This window comes from Copadichromis virginalis, linkage group LG3 (genome assembly GCF_057382275.1).
Source record: "Copadichromis virginalis isolate Kocher_CV1m ecotype Utaka linkage group LG3, C_Virginalis_male_GT1.1, whole genome shotgun sequence".
Classification (NCBI taxonomy): domain Eukaryota; kingdom Metazoa; phylum Chordata; class Actinopteri; order Cichliformes; family Cichlidae; genus Copadichromis; species Copadichromis virginalis.
In genome coordinates, this window is record NC_140620.1 from 33120589 (window position 1) to 33146898 (window position 26310).

Consider the following 26310-nt stretch of genomic DNA (forward strand, 5'->3'; position numbering starts at 1 on the left):
TGATATATACATGAGTGCAGGTGGTGATCAGTGCCAAACATGGAATGATGCAGTGACACAGCGTAGGGTCATGTGTTAGTGGCGGGGGCAGTCATGTGGTTATTGTTCATGTGTCCAACAGCAGAGGGGAAGAAACTGTTCTTATGGCGAGAGGTTCTGGTGCGAATGGACCGGAGCCTCCTGCCTGAGGGGAGCAGGTCAAACAGACTGTGTCCAGGGTGAGAAGGGTCAGCTGAGATCCGGGCTGCACGCCGCAGTGTCCTGGAGGTGTACAGGTCCTGCAGAGATGGGAGTCTGCAGCCAATCACCTTCTCAGCAGAGCGCACAACACGCTGCAGTCTCTGTTTGTCCCTGATAGTGGCTCCAGCGTACCACACGGTGATGGAGGAGGTGAGGATGGACTCGATGATTGCAGTGTAGAACTGCATCATCGTCCGTGTTGGCAGGTTGAATTTCTTCAGCTGCCTCAGGAAGTACATCCTCTGCTGGGCTTTCTTGATGACGGAGGTGATGGTGGGCTCCCACTTCAGGTCCTGGGTGATGGTGGTAACAAATGCTCCTTCTGCTTCCAATTTAGAAGAAGAAGAAGAAGAAGGCGAAGGCTTCAGCGAAGTGGCGTTCATGGTCTCAGTGAACAGTCATGGTCACACACTGCATGTGGTTTTAAAAGCAACATGTCTGTTCACTACAACAATGGAGATGTGTAATATTAGTGCAGCTATGGTTTGTTTTTGAGCATCAGTTCTGTTTTCTACTTTGATCACTTAGACCAAAAAAGTGTTGTTTTCAGATTCTTTCTTTTACATCTATAAACCACCTGTTCATTTTTTTATTACAATTAGTTTCACATAAATGTTAGTGTTTCCTTTATTATCTTTTAATGCTTACACTACACTGTACATGTCTACATTAGAGACATTTCTGTTTCCTGTTTCTGTTGACTCAGAGTTGTGAAATGTTCTTTTATTTGATGCACAATATGAAGTTCATAATTTTCTTACAAATAAAACTCTAATGACAAACATGAACAGCTGTGCTTATTTCTGAGACATGAGTTTTTGAATGTGTTTAGACAGTGTGCATCTGTCTGCTGAAACTGTAATGGTGAACCTGAGGTGATGGTCAACAGAAGGCAAACATATATCAATATAAAACAATATTGAAGTAATGTCTTTACCCTCTGCAGCGTGTGGACGCTGTGCACGCAATCACCTTATTCACTGTAGTAAACATGCACCGATAGCTCACGTGACTGACTGTCTCCATGGTTACATCGTATATTATTAGCTATGTAAACAGCTTCCATAGATACCGCCATAGCTCTCTGCAGCTGTAACACTTTCACACTTTGCAAATCATTTCATGTTTTTGATAGTTATGAAGACAGAATATGTTTTTAAGGTCATGCTAGGCGGTTGCTATGGTGGTTGCTGTGGACTTGGGTGGACCGCGTCCGATTCCTGTTATTAGCTGTCCGCTACGGGAAGGCTGCGTTCCATTTACAAGTAGTGACAGTCTGCCGCAACTCGAACTCAAACCCCGCTTTGTTCTTTAATTATAGGCCTTTTTTAGCCGTTCATGACACGCACACACACACATAAAGCATTTTGCCTCACCATGAGAATGCAAGTTTACCTAACCTAACCTTAAGTATCTGATATAGGATAGAAAAATGAAGCAACCAGAGATTTAATGATGAAGACTCTGGGTTCTGTAGCTCACGTTTTACAGTCCTGAATGACTCTTTGCATATGATTTATTGAAGAGGACTTTAGAATGCACTTTACATTTAGACTGTTGCTGTTTCATTTTTTACATTGTTGCCGTGTTATGTCATGAATAAGGTTCACCTGCTGGGGGTTTGATGGATCAGCTGGACAATACAGTCAAAGACAGACTTCATTCATCATATGCAAGAATCCTAGTTGGATTTTTGTTGTCACTCATGTTTTTGAACCAAATATTGAAAACAATTCTGACAGACTGGATACCTGGTCAGGTGTACATTACCTTTTACTCAAGCATCCCAGGACAGAGCCCTGCCCCACCATGAGCCTGGGTGGATACGTGGTTATAATATAAAAGGACCAATACTGAATATGAATATTTCATGAAAATTGAATTATAATACAAATTAGTAATAAGGGTTTCTCTGCGCCCTTATCTACCCCATACTCAAAGAGCTGCGGGCAGAGAGGGTGACAGGAGAGGATGGCACTGAAGAGAAGATGCTCGGTTTCTGGAGTCTCCTGGTCCTGTCAGTATTAGTAGGATGCATCTGCTGTGTCTTCTCGTGGATGCTCACCTACCTTGACTCGTTCCAGCCTGGTATGGATTTCCCAACACTGCGGACAGTGGCCCACGTCAGAGACGTTTAATATTGATTACATATGTCTGAATTGCTAACCCTAACCCTAGCTCAACAGACCACAATGCCCTGGACTGTCAGTATTATTACATGCTGTGAACATAAGTACCTTTGATCACAGTTTATGTTGTAAAAGAGAAGGAATATTGGAAAGAAAGATCAACATTGTGATATTATTTCTTCCAAACTGACCAGAAACATGCTTGTCAGACTCTCACAGCAAAGGATCAGACTCACTGTGCATGACGGCTCAGGCCAATGATGTCTGTTAGATTGTCAGTTGTTTAGTGCTTCTGTACAGTTAGGGTCACCGTCTCTATTTCAGAATAATTAATATGCGGAAAACACTAAAAGTTGATTGTCTTCCAATATTCTAGCATAATTAAAAAACTTTGACTTTGTAAGTACATATTATTAGTCCTAATGCCAGTATGAGTCTTCATAACTCCTGCTTTGAAATACTGAACTTTAAAATTTACCTGATGAAAGATCATTTACAGTGGCACTCTGTCAGGATCATTCTGACTGTAAGATCACTGTATTAATCTGAATCCTTCTGAAATGTGCTGTGAATGAACGCTGATGCAACTCACTGTGGGAAAGCTGTTAATAAAATGAATCTGTGACACATGCAACACATTCACAGAGGAAGAGGACACAAAGGGAGGACACGCAGAGGCTGTGTTGAAGTCAGAAATCCAAATCTTTATTAAAAAACAGGCGGCGGTAACAAACAGGAAGACAAGCAGTCCATCAAACAGTCTACAGGGTCAAACATTCAGAGAATTCAAACAGCAGTAAAAAATAACTGGACACTGAAAAACTTAAAGCAATGTGTGACGCAATAGAAGGAAGCAGCGCAGTATATTCACTGAATTATCATCAATTACAAAAGAGAAAAATGACGATTTCTAAGGATTATTTTCTTAAATACAGTTGGAGTGTGGCTGGTAAAGATGGAAACCTACAGAATGTAAACTGTGTGAGTTTGTGAACTTTGTTAGTAACAAATGAGGTAAAAAAACAACAACCCCAAAACAGACAAAACACAGAAAGAGGCTCTCAGTATTCATTAATAATTAGAAAGAAAAATTCTGGTCGTGGATTTTTACAGTCTTAGTTCCGCTCGCTGTCATCATTATAATCATCATGATCAATGGCGAGGTCCTGAGGTGGGTGGGGCTGTCTCTGGTGATGTCACCATGAAGGAACAGCATCTGGCACGTGTTGGTGAAACATCCCAGTACACTGGTGTAGTTTCCTCTCCAGCTGTTTGACATGTGACACTTGAACATTAAGGGGAAGAAGAAGAAGAAACAGTGTTAGGTCAGGTGACCACATGGTTTCTAAAGTAACTGACAGGAAGTAACCAGGCCGTTAGAAATGGATGGCATGTGTTTAGAGTTACTGGAGTTGGGTAACTCTACTTACCAAAAGCAGAAGCACACAGATGAAGGATCAGATGCTGAATGTTGCAGGAACATGCTCATGTGTGGTGGTCATTCAGTGCTGCTCCGGCAGGTTAGACAGTCCAAGACTGATATGCTGCCCATCTGAGAGTTTGAAAACACACATGCAAAGATTTATTTTGTATTACAGTCAAAGTTGGATGTTCATTTGTCCTTTAAAAATGTTTGTGTATTTGAAAGCACTAACATTTAAGGATGACTTGGATCGTCTCCTGAAGCCTGGGACTCCTAGTGTTAAAGGGGAGACAAGTGTATCCACTGATCTATGTCACTTTACCTGGATGATGACTCCTCTCCCCCTCACTCAGAAACACTCCTAATATAACCAAGCAAATAAATAATATTGAAGATTTACTTACATCATTACAAAAACAGCAAAAACATCTCCCTTTGATTCTATTTCTCCATTCCTGCTGAACATCAGGCAACAAATATCTCAATAAATCACAGTAAAATGTAAAGCACATGTTTTCTCTGCTTTGTCTAACCTCTGCAGAGCCTCTGTCAAGAAAAACATAACTGTAAGCATAAAACAAATATACATTTCATAACACGTCACTGGACAAACCTCGGTCAGCTGATTTCCTCTGTGCAGTGCAGACGAACATCAGTCAGCAAGTGACTCTGCTGGTTCTTCTGAGGAAACACCACCGTCTCTCCACACCGTCACCATCTGTGAGCACAAACTGCTGCTCTGCTCTGCCCGCATGTAGGAATCACATATCACACACACAGGGGTGAAGAAACATCAGAGCTCAACTTTGGATACTTTAGATCTAAACAGATCAAAGTAGCTCTTAGTTTCAGCAATCAGACAAACAATGATACCATACTGATTCTGTATGAATACAATATGGTATTTTCAATGCAGGTGTCAAATTAATTTATTAAAACTAATGCAGATATACGTTTCTTTTTTTGATAAATTAGTTTGCTAAATTATAAGAATATATATATTTTTTCATTTATCAATTGCAACTGAAAGAAATTAAATATTGAACAAAAATATATTGTCACATTCTGAGCATGCTCAGCATGCTGACAGACTTGAAGTTGCTACAGATTTTAAGAAGTGATAATTACAGGGAGGAAACTTCTCCTTTTCATCCGTTTAATCAAACATTTGATGCCTCAGCTGTCTCAGTCCTATAGCGTTCTGCAACTACAACTAACCTGAGGCTTGGATTTGGCTGCAGGTGCCCCTGTACATCCTTCTCAGCAGCACACATGTGGGTACCATTTAATCCCACTTCTTCCTGAGCTTTGCTTCATCACAAGACCAAAGGTGGCATCCCGTGTCACAGTCTTATCATCATCCAGAAGAAACATTTGAAGAAACATCATGGAGAAGAAACATTTACGCGCCTCCTGGTTTTGTTTTCTGATCCTGCAAAAAGACTGAGGACAACAAAGCCCAGAGAACACGAGATACACAACATCCAACATTCAGACTCAACAGCCTCCATAAATGAAGAGCACCAGGTTGGTTCAGTTATAGTAGATATAAGCATACTTCACATTACTGGGTATGAATAATAATGAGGAGGCAAACTTTGAAGATGCAGAGCATGATGTCCCATCATCAGACTGTAAACAAACATCCACCAGGCTTCTTTGTTGCCAAAATTGATGATTCTCCCATCAGGGATCAGTAGCGTGTATTAACCTGTGGTATAAGCAGCAGTCACTGAAATATTACTGTTTCAGATAAGAAATCTAGGACATAAAAGCCAGGGTGGGAGGGATCTCTGCAAACTGACTTAACTCTGCAAGTGTGAAGCTCAACAAAAATCTGACTCTCCAGTCACAGACAAACAAAAACCTCCAGCTGGGAGATAGAAAACGCTGTCTGGGTCTTGCTGGATGTTGCTGGTCAGAGTCCACACATTAGCAGAGTGCTTCTTGGTCCCACTGACCCATGTGGACAGTGACTGTGGAGAACTGTTCTGGAAAACAGAGAAGAGAATTAAAATAACAAAAAGCCAAACAGGATTTCCACAAAGACTCTCTTGGAATCAGCAATCAAAAAAATCACTGGTTCATATTTCAATTAAATATGAACAGGTTCCTCAAATGTACGCAGTTCAGATCTGATTTAATTTAATTTCCTTCACACAGCACATTCGTCCAGGCTGACAGGTAAACATAGAATTAATCTCAGGTAACATGACTCATAGTAGAGATTCAGTAAGAAAGATTGCAGGCTCTAATATTATTACCACACAATCCAAGGACACACCAACAGCTCAGATTTGTAGAACTATTTAAACAAATGTCTTCTGAATATTCAATTCAGGTTCGCAGTGGGAGGGTGGGGAGGTGTCGTGGAATTTTTTAAATAAAGTCTGCAACACAGAAAGCTGTGATCAAGCTATTTATTACTGCGCCAACACACATCAAACATCACAGTTCAGTCATGTCAGCGCTGCCACAGAGGTCGTGCTCCTCCTCCTTTTTGCATTCCAAGGAAGAGGGAGGAAGTTAAACTGATCACACCACACTTCACGTGTCTCGCTATGAAACCTAACCGATCAATGGTTAAGCTGTTTTGTGCCCTTGGCCTTATCAGCACCTGTAAAGGGAGTTGTTTTCTAAAACTGCTGACGCTGAAGTAAGTTCATCTAGTTTTAGAAACTTTCACTGAACAGTAACAGTGTCACAACTAAGCACATGCATAAGCACTTAAATACTTTAAATGAGAATAACAGAACATTTCTATTACAGAGGCTAGAGCCTGTCCCAGTAGTCATAGGTAGAACACATCTGGACAGGTCAGCAGTCTGTCAGAGGACTAACACAGAGACAGACATCAGAGTAACAAATCTATTTAAAATTAATGTAAGTTTGCTGCAGCTGTATGTATGAACATGTGTTTCTGTGCTCACAGTCCACCTCTCAGGAACCTGCAGTTCATTTTTAGTCAACTTTAAACAGACCTCACAAAAGGCTGATGTGGCTGGATCAGTAGTCTGATTTAAGTACGATACCTTTGGCCAGGGATTCATCTGGTGCATCGCTTCACTGCAGTCTTACGTATTTTCCCCACATCTGAATTTAAAAAAAATACTGATATATACAAATAACAGCTTCAGCTGATGCAGCCTGACTCAATCCTAGATGTTCAGCACACAGAGACACAGAGGTGCCGTTTAAAGTTTAGTGATAACCTGAGTCACTGATCATTTGCAGTATTACAGAGTCTGGCAGTCTTTGCATGACTTACTCATCACTGTAAGTTTCTAGCTGACTCTCAGGTGTGACAGGTGTGCCAGCAGGAAAGAGTAATAATAACCTGCATCCTGAGGTTTGTCATGCAGGATTAAAGGAGCCAGGCTTTGTTCACACAGCTGGGATTGTATTTTACACTGACCCTGGGTCAGTATAAGTATCATACAGTTTAAACGAAGCACTGAAACTTGCACATATTTATTATAGATGCACTGAAGCTAATCGAGATATTTGCTGTCAATCTGTGGCTGCCATTAAACACTTTACTGAAAAGTTTATTAACTAGTAACTTCATCAGTCATGACAGAAGCTAATATCTCTGTGCTAACATCGTTTAACCAGTAACAGCTTTACTAATATAAGCTAACGTTTACACCGTAACTTTAAGCTAGCACCACAAAGACGGTAAAACACGTAATAATATCTACAAATGCATCTTAAAGCTGTTATATTAGCATTCGGTGTATTACTAAGATAACCACATTAACATTACTGACACTCGCTGACTTTTAATAGTCATTCTATAAATGCTGTCCGTTTAAATGGTCTTACCTGTTGGTAATATCCACTGCATATCCAGCCAGAGTGGATTCTGGAGTCTTCCCACGCTCCTGTTAGTGATCCTCCATCTGGATGGATGAGAACAACCTTCTGAACAATCTAGCAGGAGATGGCCCATATCTATGGGACTGATTTGTGCTAATAACGCCCATTGTATGGACTGATAACAGCCGAAGCGGGTGAATAAAGTCACCCAGTAGCTAGCTGTGCCGTTACCCAGGATACATCACTCCCTCCGTAAATGCAATAAACGATACAAAAGTATCGTTCTACCTGTTTTTCAGGTAGTTGTTTACATTATATAATTTATTGTGTTCTGTATACGTCACTACAATGTGATTTGGAAAATGTCTAAATATACTGACAACAGGCACTTCCGCGGCAATCTCTTCAATCGGAGGACCCTCCACGTCAATTCCCGACGCGAGGGGGGTACCCTGCGCGTCCATAAGTGAAGCAGAGGGAGCCTGACCATGCGTCACACGTTTGACGAGTTGGGAGTGAGAACGTGTTGGTTTAGCTGAGCAGCCAGCTGTACCTGGATTAGATAGGTCTCTGGAGGTGCCTCCCCGTTATAGCATGGTAGCTTCATGCTCCTGTCCTGATTTGTATTTGAGGGAAGAGACATACGACTGGGGGTCCATTGTGCGTCAAAACAATGATTTTATTAAAACACATATATGTGGGAAGTCGAGCACAATCACTCAAACAGCATCGATCTTCTCCGGACAATAAATGGGGTGTCATATATATAACATAGTTGATGACGAGCATTATGTGTCAGAGCAGATAAATAAACATGCATGTTCCAGTAATTCCAGCTCGGACATATTCTAAAAAAGAACAGTTCCTTCCTCTGTTCCTCCGCCACCGCCAGATGCTTCCTGTTATTTCACTTACTGCACTTCAGAACAGAACATGAGCATGTCGTTTACAAGCAAAACAAGTCTATATACTGTGCATGTGTGCAGGCAGCCCGTGTGTCTTTACCTCAGTGCATGACCTCACTCGACAAACAAAGACATTTTAGAAATATACGTCCTGACTCCGTTTGAGTCAACTGTTACCAGGCAAACTCCAATGCAGCAGGCTGCTGAGGGCACACACAGGCCTTTAATATGTGGTAAATTGTACTGTAAGTATGTATGCAATTCTTTCAATAGCTGTGGGTCACTTTGCACAATTGATCGGTCGAACATCGCGTCGGCCGTAGCTTCAAACCATTAATTAACTTGACCGAGCTTCAACTCTTTAACTCAGCCACTGGTAGGATTTCTGGATATCAGCCACCTCCTCTATCTGCCGGTGGTACATACCGTGCAGGGGCCTGTCCTTCCATGATGGTTCCTCGTCTCTCTCCTCTTTCTTGGGTTTCTGCTGCCTGAGGTATTCACTGAGCACTCGGTCAGTTGGGGCCATCTTCCCAATGTATTCTTGGATGTTCATTGTCTCATCCTGGACTGTGGTGCTGACACTCACCAGTCCCCGGCCCCCTTCCTTCCGCTTAGCGTACAGCCTCAGGGTGCTGGACTTGGGGTGAAACCCTCCATGCATGGTAAGGAGCTTTCTTGTCTTTATGTCAGTGGCTTCTATCTCCTCCTTTGGCCAGCCTATTACCCCAGCAGGGTACCTGATCACGGGCAGGGCGTACGTGTTGATGGCCCGGATCTTGTTCTTACCATTCAGCTGACTCCTCAGGACTTGCCTGACCCTCTGCAGGTACTTGGTGGTTGCAGCTTTTCTAGCAGCCTCTTCATGGTTCCCATTCGCCTGCGGGATCCCCAGGTACTTGTAACTGTCCTCTATGTCTGCAATGTTGCCTTCTGGTAGTTCAATCTCCTCAGTTCTGACTACCTTCCTTCTCTTTGTTACCATCCGCCTACACTTCTGCAGTCCGAACGACATTCCGATGTCATTGCTGTATAGCCTGGTGGTGTGGATCAGTGAATCGATGTCTCGTTCACTCTTGGCATACATATATATATATTTTCTGCACGCATTATGTGTTGCTAGCGGAATGGAAATCAGTGGATGTCATGTGGTAGCCATCTAAAAAAAGAAAAGTGAAGTTATTCTGGGTTGTGTATTCAAAAGAAATACAACAGTAGATACATACTACACCGGGAATCTGTAGTTTTGTTGGCAGATAAAATAATTGTATAATTTTTTTTTAAATGACATTTTGTGTGTGCTGATGCGAAATGCATCCAATTATTATTTTCCCTGTTGGACTGCCTGATTACAGTACAAGCACACCTAAAAACACACAGCTTTCACTTCATTTTTATATAGAAATTTAGTTGATTAATTCGATCAATTCCAGTCACCCGGAATGCGGAGCGTCATTTACCTGGCAGGAAACACGGCGGCTCAAACGCTCAAAAGTTTGGTTATGCTTTATGAGAATGGATGACAACAGGGCAACTTGCAATACTTGCAAAGTAGATATTTAATTTAAGGGAGGAAACATTACGAATATGCAAAAGCATTTGCTCATCAAACACGCGATATCCTTAAATGAATGTCGTGTTTTTAATTTCGCTCCGGACTCGTGAACCTCAGCCCAGCAGCAGCGGTAACGTTTGCACGTCCTCTCCCGTTAATGCGGCAGGTAAATACCGTAATTGTCGGGCTATAAGCCGCTACTTTTTCCACAAGCTTTGAACCCTGCGGCTTTTAGTCAGGTGCGGCTTTTCTGTGGATTGTCCATGATTTTTGTCATATCGTAAGACGATTTGTTTTGTTTGTTCCGCTGTTGTATGGCACTACGTTGCCTGGTGGAAGGGCATGTGATCAGACACACAGTATCGGGGTTCAAGAGTGGTATGTTGGCCACGTGTCCATCCGCCAGGCAACATAGTGCCGTACAAGTAGCGCGAAAAACAAACTTCAAAGTAGCGGTACGCGTTCAGCGGGAGTCTATGGCGTTATTTTTGTGCCACTATTCTGAGCGCACGTAAAAAAGGTTTGCAGGTGCAAGTGTTGCATTTTGAGGAGAAATTTATTTTGAGCGAAGAAAAGCTGAATTTGAGTGAACAAAATTCATTGCTGCATGCAAAAAATGTATATCCGTGTTTGCTATTATCCATATACACACGCACAATAGCAGCCCCTCTCGCTCAGTTTTTGTATTTGCGCTCGCAATGTGTCGCTCACGCTCTCAACATTTCTGCCCGTGCACGCTCAACTCTTTCTGTACACCGTTATATTTGTGCCACAAAACCAGCCAATCACAGACTTGGATGCAAAAAAATCTGATTGGCTGTTTTTGTCTCCAATCAGCTCGAAAGGACGAAATGCAATATCCCAGAATCCATTTCGTCCAAAGCTCAAACGAGGCAGTGGCGGAGGAACACAGAGTGGCGGAGTTTGAAATATACAATATACACAAAATAAACTTTTAAGATATTTTCATGTTAGAATGTAGCTGTGTGAACTTCAAATATCTGCTCGATTTATCAAGACATCACATATTTGCATAAGTGCTCCAACGTTTTCGGAGATGCCTGTTACCCACCAGCTGACCGGGTGGGAACTCGGGTTAAACATAATATATAAGGCTGAACTGACAAAAAAATCACCGACTACACCACCAGGTATTATTGGAAAAACCATAAAGCCTTTGAACGAAAACAAACGCTGTTGTGACAGTGATGTACACTGTTTTGTTGGTATATATGTATGATTTGTATCACCTTCATGTTTCCAGCTTTACAGCTGTGGCTCCAGCAAACATCAGCTGATACTAGAAATTAATTTTAAATAAATTCTAACAACAGCTGATCAATTTTGAACGTGCTGCTGTTGTTGTTTAGCGCAACATCCGCTGGTTTCCTGTTTCTGGCGCAAAGTGGGAGATAAACAAACAAGAGAGACGATCAGCTGATCATTGATCAGTTTCATGATTGAAGTAGCAACAGGAGAGGGAGGGAGAATGAGGAGAGAAGAGGCAGCTAAGACACAGAATAACTCCAGCTTTGTGTCTTTTTTATTCTCGCTGAAGTCTTTTCCCCTCAATACGGATGTATTGTAATTGGTCCAGCCCAGAGTTGATTATTACCAGCTGGCTAATCCACCACCTTTCATTGTTTATACCATTACAAAAACAAACAAACTAACATAAAAATGAAAAATCACCATTGGCCCACCGGGCAAATGCCGGGTAAATGCCCAATGTCCAGTCCAGGTATTCGGTCAGCTGGTGGGTAACAGGCATCTCCAAAAATGTTAGAGCACTTATGCAAATATGTGATGTCTTGATAAATCGAGCAGATATTAGAAGTTTACACAGCACCATTCTCGCATGAAAATATCTTAAAAGTTTATTTTGTGACCCACAAAGAGTAATATTTCAAACTCTGCCACTCTGTGTTCCTCCGCCACTGCCTCGTTTGAGTTTTGGACGAAATGGATTCTGGGATATTGCATTTCGTCATTTCGAGCTGGTTGGAGACGAAAACAGCCAATCAGATTTTTTTTGCATCCAAGTCTGTGATTGGCTGGTTTTGTGGCACAAATATAACGGTGTACAGAACGAGTTGAGCGCGCACGGGCTGAAATGTTGAGAGCGCGAGCGACACATTGCGAGCGAGCGCAAGTGCAAAAACTGAGCGAGAGGGGCTGCTATTGTGTGTGTGTGGATAATAGCAAACACTGAAATACATTTTTTGCACGCAGCAATGAATTTTGTTCACTCAAATTCAGCTTTTCTTCGCTCAAAATAAATTTCTCCTCAAAATGCAACACTTGCACCTGCAAATTTTTTTTACGTGCGCTCAGAATAGTGGCACAAAAATAACGCCATAGGAGTCGTGGATGACGAGCGGCGATAAACTTGCGAAAAGCAAGTTATGCTCAACTCCACCGGTGGAATCTGACAGCGTGGAAAAGTGTGAAAACATCCATGATCACCAACGGATTTCGAAGGGCTGGACTGCTGCATGATGGAGAGGAGGACACCGCCACGGCCCTTCAGAGGGTGTTCGACTCTGACACTGACAGCGAGGATTTGTTTGGTTTTGTAAGTGACAACGAAGGAAAGAAGCTGAGAGTGGATGACGAAGCCACTCTGAGCCTGTTCGTTTCTGACACTGGAGAAGAGGACTTTGGTGGTTTTAGTGCGCAGGAAGATGGTGGTGAATGACTGACTTTTCTTCTTGTTAAAGCGTGTGACTGCACCTGAGCCTAAAAGGTAGTCTGAATCTATTTTTCTGGTGTGCTGTAGGTTATTGTTATGTACTACATTTATTACTCATTTATGAAGCACAGTACATGTTTCCTACTTGTAATTACCGCTACTTGTACATATTGTATGCTAATGTGAGAGATGCATACAGAGCCACCCCCCTCCCCCCACTAGGGAAGTCAGACCACAACCTGGTTTACCTACAGCCACAATACACACCCCTCGTCCAAAGGCAGCCGGTCACAACGCGCTCCATCCGGAGATGGACCCCAGAAAAGGAGGATGCTCTGAGGGACTGTTATGACACCACAGACTGGGATGTGCTCCTGAGCCCACATGGTGAGGACATAGAGGGGGCGACACACTGTCTTACAGACTACCTCAACTTTTGTGTGGACACGGTCGCCCCTGCTAAGACGGTACGGTGTTATCCTAATAACAAACCGTGGGTAACACAGGAAGTCAAAGCTGTCCTCAACATGAAGAAGAAGGCTTTCAGGAGCAAAGTGAAGGAGGAGATGAAGGCAGCACAGCGGGAGGTGAAACGCTGCCTGAGGGAAGCAAAGGACACCTACAGGAGGAAGGTGGAGCAGAAGTTGGAGAGGAACAATATGAGGGAGGTCTGGAATGGTGTGAAAACCATCACAGGCCACAACACCAAGAAAAGCACAGTGGGGGGGGACTGTGGAGAAGGCAAACGAACTCAACAACTTCTTCAACAGGTTTGACCAGCCCACAACCCCCCCACCCTCACCTTCACTACAGAGTCCAATCCCCACTCTCCTACCTCCCTCGCTTCCCCCCCTTCCTGACACCATGACACCCCCCTCCTCCAATCCCTCTCTCAGCAGCAAGACATCTCCCCCCCTCCCCTCTTCCCAAACATCTCCCAGTGTCACAGTGGATCAGGTCAGGAGACAACTGAGGAAGCTTCGCCCCAGAAAGGCAGCAGGCCCAGACAAGGTGTGTCCTAGGATGCTAAAGGCGTGTGCTGCTGAACTTGGGGAGCCGCTACAACGAGTCTTCAACCTCAGTCTGCGACTGGGGAGAGTGCCCGCCCTATGGAAGACATCCTGCATCGTCCCGGTCCCCAAAAAGAACCGGCCCAATGAGCTGAATGACTTCCGACCGGTGGCACTGACGTCACATCTTATGAAGACTCTAGAGCGGCTCTTCCTCAACCTCCTCCGACCACAGGTACAACATGCCCAGGACCCACTACAGTTTGCATACAAGGCGGGTGTCGGAGTGGAGGATGCCATCCTGTACCTCCTACACAGAGCCCACTCACACCTGGATGGGGGAAAAGGCACGGTCAGGATACTGTTTCTTGACTTTTCCAGTGCCTTTAATACCATCCGGCCTTGTATGCTTCAAGAAAAACTGAACAGGATGGAGGTGGACCCCTGCCTGGTGGCTTGGATCTCCGACTACCTCACCGACAGACCACAGTACGTCAGGCTGAAGGACATCACGTCTGACACTGTGGTCAGCAGCACAGGAGCACCACAGGGAACTGTGCTGTCCCCTCTTCTCTTCACCCTGTACACCTCTGACTTCTGCTACAACTCTGAATTATGCCACATTCAGAAGTTTGCAGACGACACAGCCATCATGGGGTGTATCTGGGATGATCAGGAAGAGGAGTACAGAAGTCTGGTGAGGAACTTTGTCGCATGGAGTCACACAAACCACCTGCAACTCAACACCTCAAAGACTAAGGAACTGGTTGTGGACTTCGGGAGGTCTAGAGCAGGTCCACTGCCGGTTCAGATAGAGGGGGAGGAGGTGGAGGTGGTCAACAAGTACAAGTACCTCGGGCTGTGGGTGGACAATAAACTGGACTGGTCATGCAACACAGAGCACCTGTATAAAAAAGCCCAAAGCCGACTGTACTTCCTCAGGAGGCTGAGGTCTTTTAACATCTGCAGGAAGCTCCTGAGGATGTTTTACCAGTCGGTGGTTGCTGGAGTACTTTTCTATGCTGTGGTGTGCTGGGGGAGCAGCACAGCAAAGAAGGACTCATCCAGGCTGGAGAAACTGATCAGGAGGGCTAGCTCTGTGGTCGGCATGAAGCTGGACACTCTGGTGACAGTGGCAGAGAAAAGGACATTAAAGAAACTGATGGACATTATGGACAATGCCAGGCATCCTCTGCACACGGCCATTAACAACCAGAAGAGTCTGTTCAGTGACAGGTTGCTTCTCCCAAAGACAAGAACTAACAGACTTAAAAACTCCTTTGTCCCACACGCCATCAGACTGTTTAACTCCTCTCTGGAGGGGAGAGGAAACAGGAGGACAAAGGAGGGGGCAACTAAGCTGTAGTGCCTCTGCACCTCACTGTACAATACCTTTTGTGCAATACTTTTGTAAATAGTCAACGGTGCAATAGACTCAATACTTGAAATGTGCAATTCACTTGTATTTTTATTTTTATTCCTATTTATTCTATTTATCCCCTTCGTATATTTTATTTATATTGTCTCTGTATTTATATATATGTGTGTGTGTATAACTCTGTAACTTCTGTCGGTGCTGTGCTTTTTTGGAAATCAAATTTCCCAGAGGAACCCACCCGAGGGATTAATAAAGTTCTATCTTATCTTATCTTATCTTATATACCTAAAAAGTTATGCAAACATGTACCCATAACTTGTTCTTCAAAATATTAATAAAAGGGGTGTGTCTCCAAACAGCCATCTCTTTCCTGACCATTCCCTATGTGCATATTCTCTTACATATGATAAGTCAACATTGAAACACCTGCGGCCTTTAGTCAGGTGCGGCTAATGTATGTACAAAACAGGATTTTACCGTGATTTTAGCTTGTGCGGCTAATATTCAGGTGCGCTTTGTAGTCCGGGAAATACGGTAATCAACTAACAGTGCATATTATGTTAGCACGATCTGCCTTATTACAAAACCTGCCATTACTGTGCATTTAGGTGACCGTGATGAGACAGACAGAGTCTGGCTCAGATGCTGGCAGTTCTCGCTGCAGTCTACCGGTAGCGTCTCCTTTCAGGCCAGGATAGACGAATGTCACCGAGCAGTGACTAAGTTTGTGGTCAAAGGCTTGCACCCATTTGCCACAGCAGATGCCCCGATTTAAAGTGAATGTGTTTAATTGTAGGCAGGACATTACTGGATATTCTTGTGTAATTGCTACAGAATAATTTATGTTATACTTTGTTATTGCTACAGAAGAATATTTATCTTATTATTTTACATTTACATTTTTTTCCTGGGGACCCTGAGACACCCCATTGAAAACCCGTAGGCTGCGGATCTCTTAAGATCTCACTATTGGGTTTGTAAGGCCATTAGGGCTGGGTATCGTCACTGATTTCTAGATTCGATTCGATTAAAATCTGGGAAATTTTGCCTCAGACACAGAGTCACAGGTTCTACACTCCATAGTGTACATAAATGCCATTTCTTTTGCACAATATCCAATTGCTAACCTCTGTATATTCTTTATTTCACATATATGTACACACACACACACACACACACACGTATATATATATATATATATATATATATATATATATATATATATATATATATATATATATATATATAATTGAGAACCTTCTGGAAACTTAAGCATTTTATTTTACATGGATATACTCACTCTTTAGAATAAGTAAACTTAACTCTTCCTCTAAAACAGATTAATAAAAATGTATTACTAATTGCAAATATGTACTCTGTGACATGTGATAATCATGCATTCAAATCAAAATCAAAGATAAATAACAAGTTATAATTACAATTCCAACATTTATTATGCCATTCAAAAATATTGTAGCAATCACATACGTTTTTCTTAATTAAATTTTCTTCAAAATCAAGCCAGATTCTTGTAGGATTCAATATTATTTAATATATAAATAAAACCATCACAGATTAACTTATTGTAAATATGGCAAAAAAGGGGGGGGGGGGGGGGGGAAGCCGACTTGTTGGTTATCTGAATAACCACAGTTTTCTGCACACATTATGTGTTGCTAGCGGAATGGAAATCACTGGATGCACTGGATGTCATCTGGTAGCCATCTAAAAAAAAAAGAGTGAAGTTATTCTGTGTTGTGTATTCAAAAAAAAAAATACAACAGTAGATACAGTACGACACCAGGAATCTGTAGTTTTGTTGGCAGATTAAATAATTGTATAAATAACATTTTTTTAAATGACATTTTGTATGTGTTGATGCAAAACGCATCCAATTATTATTTTCCATGTTGGACTGCCTGATCAAAGTACAAGCACACCTAAAAACACACAGCTTTCACTTCATTTTTACAGAGAAATTAAGTTGATGGTTTCCTTGATGGTTCTTTACCTCTTCCACGTCTTCCACGTCTCCAGTTCCTTAAAAATCGAAGTCGACTTGATGTTGAGTTTCCAGCACTTGTGCTCTAAAAAAACAAAACAAAAAGCAAATCAAACAATATTAACAAGAAGCAAATTAGCTGTGATTAACAAGAAAGGAAAGAAAAAAGGAACATGAAGCCCATGACAGGGAAACTTGTTCTTACCCCTGTCCTACTTCTGGAAGGTTGTGACCATGATGCCATTGCTGACCGCACCTGATAAATGAAATGTCAAATGTTAGAACACTAAAATAGAAGTCACAGAAATTTGATAAATTTGTTCTTATTGCCAAGCCAAACACTATAAGCAAACTATCTTGTATTGTTTTTGCACTATGGTGATGTTCATCATATTTTTTTGTGTGTGTTCTTGTGTGGAATATGAGCATATGCACATAACTGTTATTTATTAAATGGTCCCGTCTACTACTTGTCTACTTCTATCCTCAAGTCTGAGTAGCCATTTAAACGGGCTTACAGAGAAACCATGACATGGCACTGAAAGTGGAAGTGGATTTTAGTGCAGTATTATTAGAATTTATATTTCTGTTCTTAAAATTGAGCTGTACGTACCTTACCGTCCAGCAGTGTTCCAAACACCAAAATAAAGAAGCCCTTTTTTTAAAAACAGAGTAACATGAGTTATCAAGGATTTAGTGATTAAAGATGCTACTATCATGGTATACAGATAGGGGAAAAAATGAATTTGTACCTGTAGTGAATTGAAGAATGCAAATGCAATATGGATTCCTTCATTTGGTGGATCAGCCAGAATTCCAATTCCCAAACCCCAAGTTATGCCAAAAAATGGTGTGAGCACAGCCAAGCTTTTGGCAATAACCACTAAGACGTGCTTTTCCTCTGCTTGTGCAGCAGTTGTTCCAACCCTTCTCCTTATGATTTTGTACAAAACCACAACCAGGATAATGAGGTTTATCACCACTATTAAAAGTGCAGGAATCACAAATGCCAGCAGAGCTTTGGACTTTTCCCAGTTGAGCCAGCATATGGTATCTTCTCGAATGTATCCGTTGTCAGGTGCAGTTGCAGCTATAGTTACTGTTGCAATGATGAGAGGAGCTCCGTAGCCTAGAAAAAATCCAATGGCCAGCATAGATGCTTTCGACAAACCCCCACCAAAAACATTAGTTGTACGGTAGAGCAGCAGCATAGCTGAGGCCAGCATCCAGAAGAACAGGGCTAGGTAGAAAAAATGGATAAAAAAGGTAGCTGCAGTGCATGCTGGGGGGTTTTTAACTTCTGCATCTGAAATGGCCGCTCCAATTATAAACCAAATGTTTGCAATCAGGAGGGAAACGGCGATGTTAACAATGGCAACATGACGCAAGTAAGAGGTTTCATTCTTTCTTATTTTTCTCCAAATGAGGCCTTCAATGATGAGACATATGACCAAGGATCCCATCGAAATGCCAACTCCAATGTAGGTTATAATGTCCAAATAGAGTTTCTTCGGACTGTTCGGTGACATGAGGATGGAGAATGAGGTCAGGTGGTTGCAGTTGCAGGTGACAGTTTCTGTTTCATTTATGTTTAACACTAACTCGCAGCCCTTGCCGTCCCATCCTCCCAGACCATCAAAGAGGCTGAAGTTCCAGAAGACACATTCAGGGTTTCCCAGTGTACCATTTAAAATATCATATGTGAAAGAGATATTATTGATTTGGCCAGTGGACTGAACAAGTACAACCCTGCCGTTTATGGACTTGAGCGATGAATTGGCCTCATCTCTTGCAGGTAGTACGTTATCTAACGAGTTAAATACTATCATAGTGATTGTTTTGTTATCTCCATTAGACTCTGGTATTTGTATTGTCACTGAAGAATTAAATTCAGCATTGAAAGTGTCTGTGAATGTAGTTCTGTTTAACTGAATAAAGCCTGTCATAATCTCAAAAGTTGCATTGACAAGACGAGAGGTTATTTTTTCAAGGGAGTCCAAAAATGATGAGCTAACACTTTTAACATCAGTGTTGTTTAAGATGCTTTTGGTGTCATTGTTATTGAGAATGTTCCATGTTTTCTTTGTTCCATTGATGGTGAGAACCCCTGCTGTTATCAAGACATTCTATAGTAAAGAGAAAAGAATGATTTTAGATTAAAAACATTAACTGTTCAGAATGTGAAAACGTCTGCAATCTAATCAACATACCTCCATTGAATCTCTGCTAATTGAGATATCGAGGGATGAAGATTTGTTGGCGACATTGCTGAGTATTCTCACAATAGCTTTAATGTTGGGAGGAGATGTAATCACTTCTTCAGTAAAATTGACAGTGACGTTCTTGAGCTCTTCCAAAAATACTGGCAATGTAGCGGCAGTCAAGAACTGTGAGATTTGAACAGAGGCATGTTAACTCCACTTAATAATTTTATATATTCTACTTATTTTACTTTCTTCTAGTTTTCCTGCAGGTTTAAGCATAAGTGATGCACTTGCTTTAAAATCACATATGAGGCTTCTGATGCATTTTTCTCATTCCCTTTTTAAGGAGAACACTGGACCACACACACAGGACCACTGTGCATCAACAGTACAGATATTCATTCATTACATACAGCCAATATACTGATATATAATTATTATTACACATAATTATTTGCTAGTCTTGGTACCCGGGAATCAGTCTGCCAGGGCCTCTGCTCCCATTTGACGTGCGACACCCATTGCAGCTGACCCCCAATGGTACCTCCTACAGGACTGTGGGCCTACAGGAGGATGAGCCCATGTCTCTTTTGCAGGCTGTGTCTGGCACACTATGTGCAGAGGTGTCCAGTGACCATATGATTTTACTATTTCGTGGCTGACTGTGGACTTTAGGAGGACCATGAAACCACCACAACATAAATACCTCAGAGAAAACACTGACAATAAAGTGGAGTGGGTTAAAAACACAACTGCACTTTACAGGAAGGGCCAGAGTTTTCTCTATTTTCTGAGGCAGATGAGGTCTTTTAACATCTGTTGGATAATACTCTATGAATCTGTTGTGGGCAGTGCTTTCCTCTGTGATGTTGCATGCTGTACCCATTTTAGGTGGTGTTGGGGAGTAGGATGGTATCTAAGATAAGTTCAATACAGGCCAATACCTCCCACCAACTCCATCACAGTTGCCAAATTAGGGTTTGGCTCAGACCATTACTACATCTGACCTCTGTGTATTTTATACATATGTACACACACACACACTTAATGATGTGCATACATTATTATAGTTGTACATATATTTATTCTTATAATTCTCATATTCCTATTCTTGTAATTCTCTTGTTTCTTGCATTTTGCACAAGACTGTTGCTTGAAGCTTGCACACAAGAATTTCACTCGCATGTGCTGTACCAGTGTACCAGTATATTGTGATGTGACAATAAAAGTAATTTGATTTGACTTGCATTGTGTTGCCTTAATTGAATCAATGATTCATTATCTGTTGTTGGAAACAACCAGAGCGCTAGGTTACCTGGGACTGGTCAAGCAGCTCCTGAACTGGCAACAGGATGCAGTTGTATTCAACATCGTCAAATTTCCTATTTTCCTTGCACACTGCAGTTATTTCTCCCACCTTGTTTGGTCCCACAAATTTTGGATCACAGGGCACTGCAGCTTTGTAACCTATATCTCCTTGGCCAAATGTGTCATTTGTACAGTAAGCACCTATGCAGAGAGAGAACAAATACATCATCAGTTTTAATATGTATTTTTCATTTTGTATGTATGAATGCATGTTCATGATCATACTTGTGAATATCTGAATGTATTAAGTAATACTCACTCTGTGAGGACAACTGCAGTGTTATTGTATTTTTAAATAAATTTTGGTTTTTTAACTGACAGATGACTGTCTTTTCCCCTTCTTGACAACCTTGAGGTGTAGGATAATTATAGGTAATGGAAGTACCAGTGCCTAAACAACAACAATAAAGGTAAGTTAAAAATATCCTAGAGAGCAGAACAATAGCAAGACCGAAAAGTTACAAAATAATATTAATTGCATTAAATATGCTTTTGTGAAAAATGCTGTAATATAAAATGTTTCTCAGTAACAGATTTGCCTTTTGTTGATTTTTGTGTTTTTGTGTCAGGCTTACCTGCTGCAGAAATGTCCTGAAACTGAACCTCATACCCATCATTCACACTGCACTTCAGAGCCACACTTCCTCCAGAACATTGCACATACTGTCTGATTGGTGAGACTGTGATTGTGGGTTTTGTTTTCAGACTGAATGATGTTGCAGATTTCTGACGAAAAAATGCTTTGTCATTTGTGCGCATCAGCCGACATTCATAAACTCCTGTAATTAAAAGTGAAATGTTCAAATTAAACCAACAAAAGAGGTATAAAATATTTGTAATAACAACAACAATAACGTTTTTGGAATACTCCTGGTTTTCCGCACTCATACACTGAAACTTTACTTTTTAGCAATCCAACCCTAATTTTTCTGGGAATAACCAACTGCGATTGTGTAAAAATATAGCTTAAATGCTTAAAAGCAGAACATATTACATTCTGTATTAAAATGAAAGGACTCTTTACAATGTATTGTGAGGGAAAAAAAACTGGACTGCACAGAACTAAAAAGTAGAATATCAGCTCATTAATAATAAAATAGTACAGTAAAAAAAAAAAAACCTAATATTCTGTTTGGCCACAAATTGTCATAAACTGCACACCCGTTATAATGTGCTTGCAAACCCAAGAGGGGAAACTGTTTGTCTGCCCCCAACCAATGGCGGTACTCTTTTGCATCACTAAACTATTATTTGAGAAGTGAGCCATAGAAACTGGGAAAAACTGTATATCAGAATATTAGTGTACCTATAAATGTCACGTCCCTTTGTTTAGATGCTATTGTGGTCCTTAAATCACTGGTTAAAATGCATATACTGCTCACATGAAGTGTAACAGCTCAGCAAAGGAAAACATTTTTTGGCTTTTGTACCATATTTCTTTTGTATGATCTGTGTTGTGGATTTTTTGGATGACATGTATACCTATACACTATATATCTATCTGCACTGAACATATATACTGTATACAGAGTCTTCCGCACCAGACATTTTGCTCTCATCAGAGTTTATTGCGGTGGTTCAGTAACATGGCAGAATTCTTCTGCACTGTATTTCTGTGAGAGACTTAGGCCCAACCATTGGATACCTCTTCAATACATAAAATAATTGTAGTGGTATATTTACTACACTAAGACAGACTGCACTATAATTATTTTTGGGTGAAACTTTCTCTGCAATTTGTTCTTTTCAAAACCAGGTCAGACTGATTGATGCACTGACAATGCTTGCGTTGCACTGTAAGATGAATTTTACCCAGCCAATCAGAATTTTGCTGTTGCTCTGGCCTGAGTACTAAGAGAAAACTGTGATGCAGAACTTTAATTTTAATTTTAATTGAACACATTCTATTAAAATGTATTCCTATTAAATGCACCAACCCATTTCTTACCATCGTCAGCGCTAATAAACCTGGACACAGTTAAGGTTGATTTTCCATCCTTAATTGAAATTCTGTGTTCTCCATCTTCAGATATGAGCACCATATTACGTCTCCACTCTGCTGCTGAGACAGTGCCAAAATTGAGATCCCCTGGTTGAGGGCCACATGTTACAGTCACTGGTTGCTCATAAAATCCATCATTTGGCGAAAATGTCAGGGGACCCGAGGCTTTAAGGACAAAAATGTCGCACAATTACTAAACAACTATCTGTACCAACAGATATTCACAACATTTAAGAGCATAAATGTAAAAAACTACCTTACCCTCAAATATTACAGGGTATAATTTTGCCAGGTTGTTAGATATTTTTAACTTTAGTGCCTGAAAGTCTGGTGTAATAGAAGAGGGACCACTGACTTCATATTGGGCAATGGTACTTCCACTCCTGCAACAGAGAACAGAGTTCCTTTAAAAAAACGTAACCACAAAAGAGTTGCCAACTCTTAAGTTCTCACATGCTATGTGTTCACTCACACAGGCCAAACAAGTTTCATCTCAAATAACAAAAACATCAAATGCCTTTAGTTATGGCAAATAACATAAAATAAATACATTACAGTAAATTGCAAATAATTAACAATTAATTTTTTCCTCTACTGGGTAAAGGCTAAATGTCAGACTATTTCCAGATTATATGTTTTTAGAATGAGTAGTAGAGACAGTTTTACTGCATGTTGAGTTTTCCCTCAGTCACATTAATTTACAACTTAACAGATGGAAATGTTTACAGTGAAGTCTTAATTGTGATGAAAGTAATGAACAGAATCATTGACAAACTGCAGCCTTTGCAAAGTCCAGAACCCGCCAGGAATGAATTTGACATCTTGCCGGCAATGCAAACCAACCATGATTGCTTGTGAGGCCAGATATCTTGCAACAATGGGTCCATATTCATGAGCCACAATGGCCAACAATGGGCCACAGAACACCCTGAGGACTGCAGTTAAAGGCCTTCTCTAGGTCCTGAAATGTTGAACATATAAATTCCTCACTCGACCTACGAGCAGTCTTTATCCTTCAAGCTCAGATCCTGGCAGCTTGAGGGCCATGCACAGGATCTTTGCTGTTGCTAGGACTGCGCACTTCTGGATATAGATGTCAGATGTTTTTCCTGGGATCTGCTGGACCCTTTTCCCCATTTTAGGAATCACTGCCCCGGGTGCTGTGATTACCACTGGGACCCATGTTGCATTTAGATTCCACAACATTCTTATTTAAAGTAAGGCTCCATTTTAAAACAAAAGAAAATAATAAAATTTGAAAATTTTGTCCTTCAAATTAAGTGGCTAACCTCAGAAAAATTAAATGAATAGGGAAAGATGTCTGTGAAGGTGTCTGTGAAGGTGAAGGGAAAGAATTTAAATTTCCCCTTTTGTGTTTCACATCCTGACTAAACAGTCTCAACCAGTTTTGCAGATAATAAATCTCATCTTAAGTCTTAATCCGTAAGGCCAGCAATGTTGTGGGGATGGAGCTGGACTCCCTCAAGGTGGTGTCGGAGAGGTGGATGCTGTCCAAGATAAAGACAATGTTGGATAACACCTCCCACCCACTCCATGACATGCTGGTCAGTCACAGGAGCACGTTCAGTGAGAGACTGAGATTACCGAAAAGCACCACTGAACGACACAGGAAATCATTCCTGCCTGTGGCCATCTCCCTGTACAACGCATCCACTTAACACACTGTTTGCTGCTACAACTACACATGTTTCTTTTCCAGCTATTTATTTATGAGTGACTTATGTATGTATGTATGTATATATATGTATATATTGTACTATTCTTAGTTAGTGTATTGTCTGTCTTGTCTTAATGTTGGTTTAAAATGGAGCACTGTAACAAAAAATAATTTCCCCCAGGGATCAATAAAGTATTCTGATTCTGATAATAACTATAGAGTAGCAGGGGCTCACTTTCTCCCCCCTCTTTTAATCAACTTCCCTACTAACTAAGCTCTCGCTTTTGCTGCCAGGATTTTAAACCTGGGCTTGAATGGAGTCGGGCACATTCTCATTTGCCTATTTCAAGCCTGGACCGATATTTAGTTTTGATTAAGTTCACTGTGCAGAAAACTCACATTTGTGTGTGGTGCCACACATGGTTAAGATGGATAGGGTGACTTTACTCATAATGGAGGAAGTTATCTCAGGGTGCATTTGGAATAAAAAATGGCAGTTTCTAAGGCCCCAGGCATGTAAAGGTTGTTCTACTTCTTTACTCTTTTGTGTACTTCTTTCTTCAATTCAATTCATTCAGTGCCTTCAACACATCAGTTGTTCTTGGAGGTTGGTAACTAATCTCATAGGGTGGGGATGATGATATTCCCCCCATAACGCTTTTGCATAACGTTTTTGCAAAATCCGTTTCTGTGAACGGACTTTGCAAAAACAAGTGGAATGTTTCAATAACCATACCATAAAAGGAGTGAAGAAAAAACCTTGTTAGGAATTGTGTAGTAATAAAAAAAGACACTGTGAGTTACCGGAATTTAATTAATTTTGCTTGTATTCCTTGATTCAGTCCTTCTTCTCTGATCTGTTTGAGACAGTGGCAAAAACAGGGAATAAATATTAGTAGAAGGAGAAAAAGAGAAAACTAAATAACAAAGAAAAAAAGGCAAAGACTTACGGTGTTGCTAACATTTTTGTGAAAGTCATTGGTTTCTTGATTGTATTCTTCCTTGAATTCAACATCCATAGTTATTTCAAATGTCTGTGTCACTGGTGTGGTTGTTGTGGTTGTTGTTGTTGTTGTTGTTGTTGTGGTTGTTGTTGTTGTTGTTGTGTTTGGCATTGTTGTTGTTGTTGTTATGTTTGGCATTTTTGTTGTTGTTGTTGGTGTTGGCATTGTTGTAGTTGTCACTGATGGTAATGTAGTTGTATTTGGTGTTATACATGGATTGAAAGCTGTGGAGAATAAATTAAGATCCAAGAAAAAAGAAGGAAATTAACACCAGAGAATTCCAACAGAAATAAATGTATTAAAGACATATTTGAATACATCATATTCAGGTCACATAAAAATTATTTACTAAATTCTTACTTGAGATTGGTTCACAAATTTCTCCACCAGGAGGAAGCCTGTTGATGCACCCACAGGTTTTTGAGGTGACATTACTGCATGCACCATATTTGTCACACTTGTCACATGACCAAGCAAACTGGTCCTCACACTGACACTGCTGCCCTCCCGTAGAGACTGGAGAGCACCCTTTTCAAGACAGTTAAAAGAATGACAAAACAAAGCTCATTCATATAGCACTATATAAAAATAGCGCAAAAATCACATAAATAAGATCAAGTCCTTACATGTGGTGAAGTTCAAGTCTTTTACTGTTAAAAACTCAATTTGAGGAGAGATGACATTTTTCATAACGTCTCTGAGTACAACAGTGATATTTGGGGGCACATTGGTTGCTGAGATGTGCAATTCAACTGCTATATAGAAGACCACTGGTGCTGTGAAGGAGAAAATGAGTGAATGCATCACATGAACCTGTCACAATGATGGGACACAATAAAATGTTGACAACAAGCTCCCATATCAAAAAAAAAAAAAAAAGCAATTTCCACATGGTCAAAAT

General features: G+C 41.0%; 1 long non-coding RNA gene and 1 pseudogene across 7 annotated transcripts in view; both read right to left on the reverse strand.

Annotated features, from left to right (window-relative positions):
• Positions 1–3047: 3047 nt before the first annotated feature.
• LOC146714265 (uncharacterized) lies at positions 3048–6870 on the reverse strand. 6 transcript variants are annotated; one of them, XR_014918783.1, is made up of 6 exons: positions 6825–6870; positions 5011–5783; positions 4406–4526; positions 4115–4153; positions 3800–3921; positions 3048–3654 (listed from the first exon to the last, which is right to left on the reverse strand). It is a non-coding gene; the product is annotated as an uncharacterized LOC146714265 (long non-coding RNA). The 6 variants fall into 6 exon arrangements; XR_014918785.1 differs by lacking the exon at positions 6825–6870 and having other exon boundaries at positions 5011–5503; positions 5603–6119; XR_014918786.1 differs by lacking the exon at positions 6825–6870 and having other exon boundaries at positions 5011–5503; positions 5598–6119.
• A 9543-nt stretch (positions 6871–16413) lies between these two features.
• LOC146714266 (uncharacterized) overlaps positions 16414–26310 on the reverse strand; it is a 62961-nt pseudogene continuing 53064 nt past the window's right edge. The window contains exons 39-53 of the transcript XR_014916480.1: positions 26036–26185; positions 25770–25937; positions 25356–25633; positions 25210–25262; positions 22989–23110; positions 22674–22892; positions 21301–21504; positions 20985–21116; positions 20673–20866; positions 19364–19540; positions 17906–19279; positions 17767–17808; positions 17359–17409; positions 17163–17238; positions 16414–16876 (exon numbers count right to left, since the gene is read on the reverse strand). The product of XR_014916480.1 is annotated as an uncharacterized LOC146714266 (transcript). The remainder of the gene's footprint in view (positions 16877–17162; positions 17239–17358; positions 17410–17766; positions 17809–17905; positions 19280–19363; positions 19541–20672; positions 20867–20984; positions 21117–21300; positions 21505–22673; positions 22893–22988; positions 23111–25209; positions 25263–25355; positions 25634–25769; positions 25938–26035; positions 26186–26310) is intronic.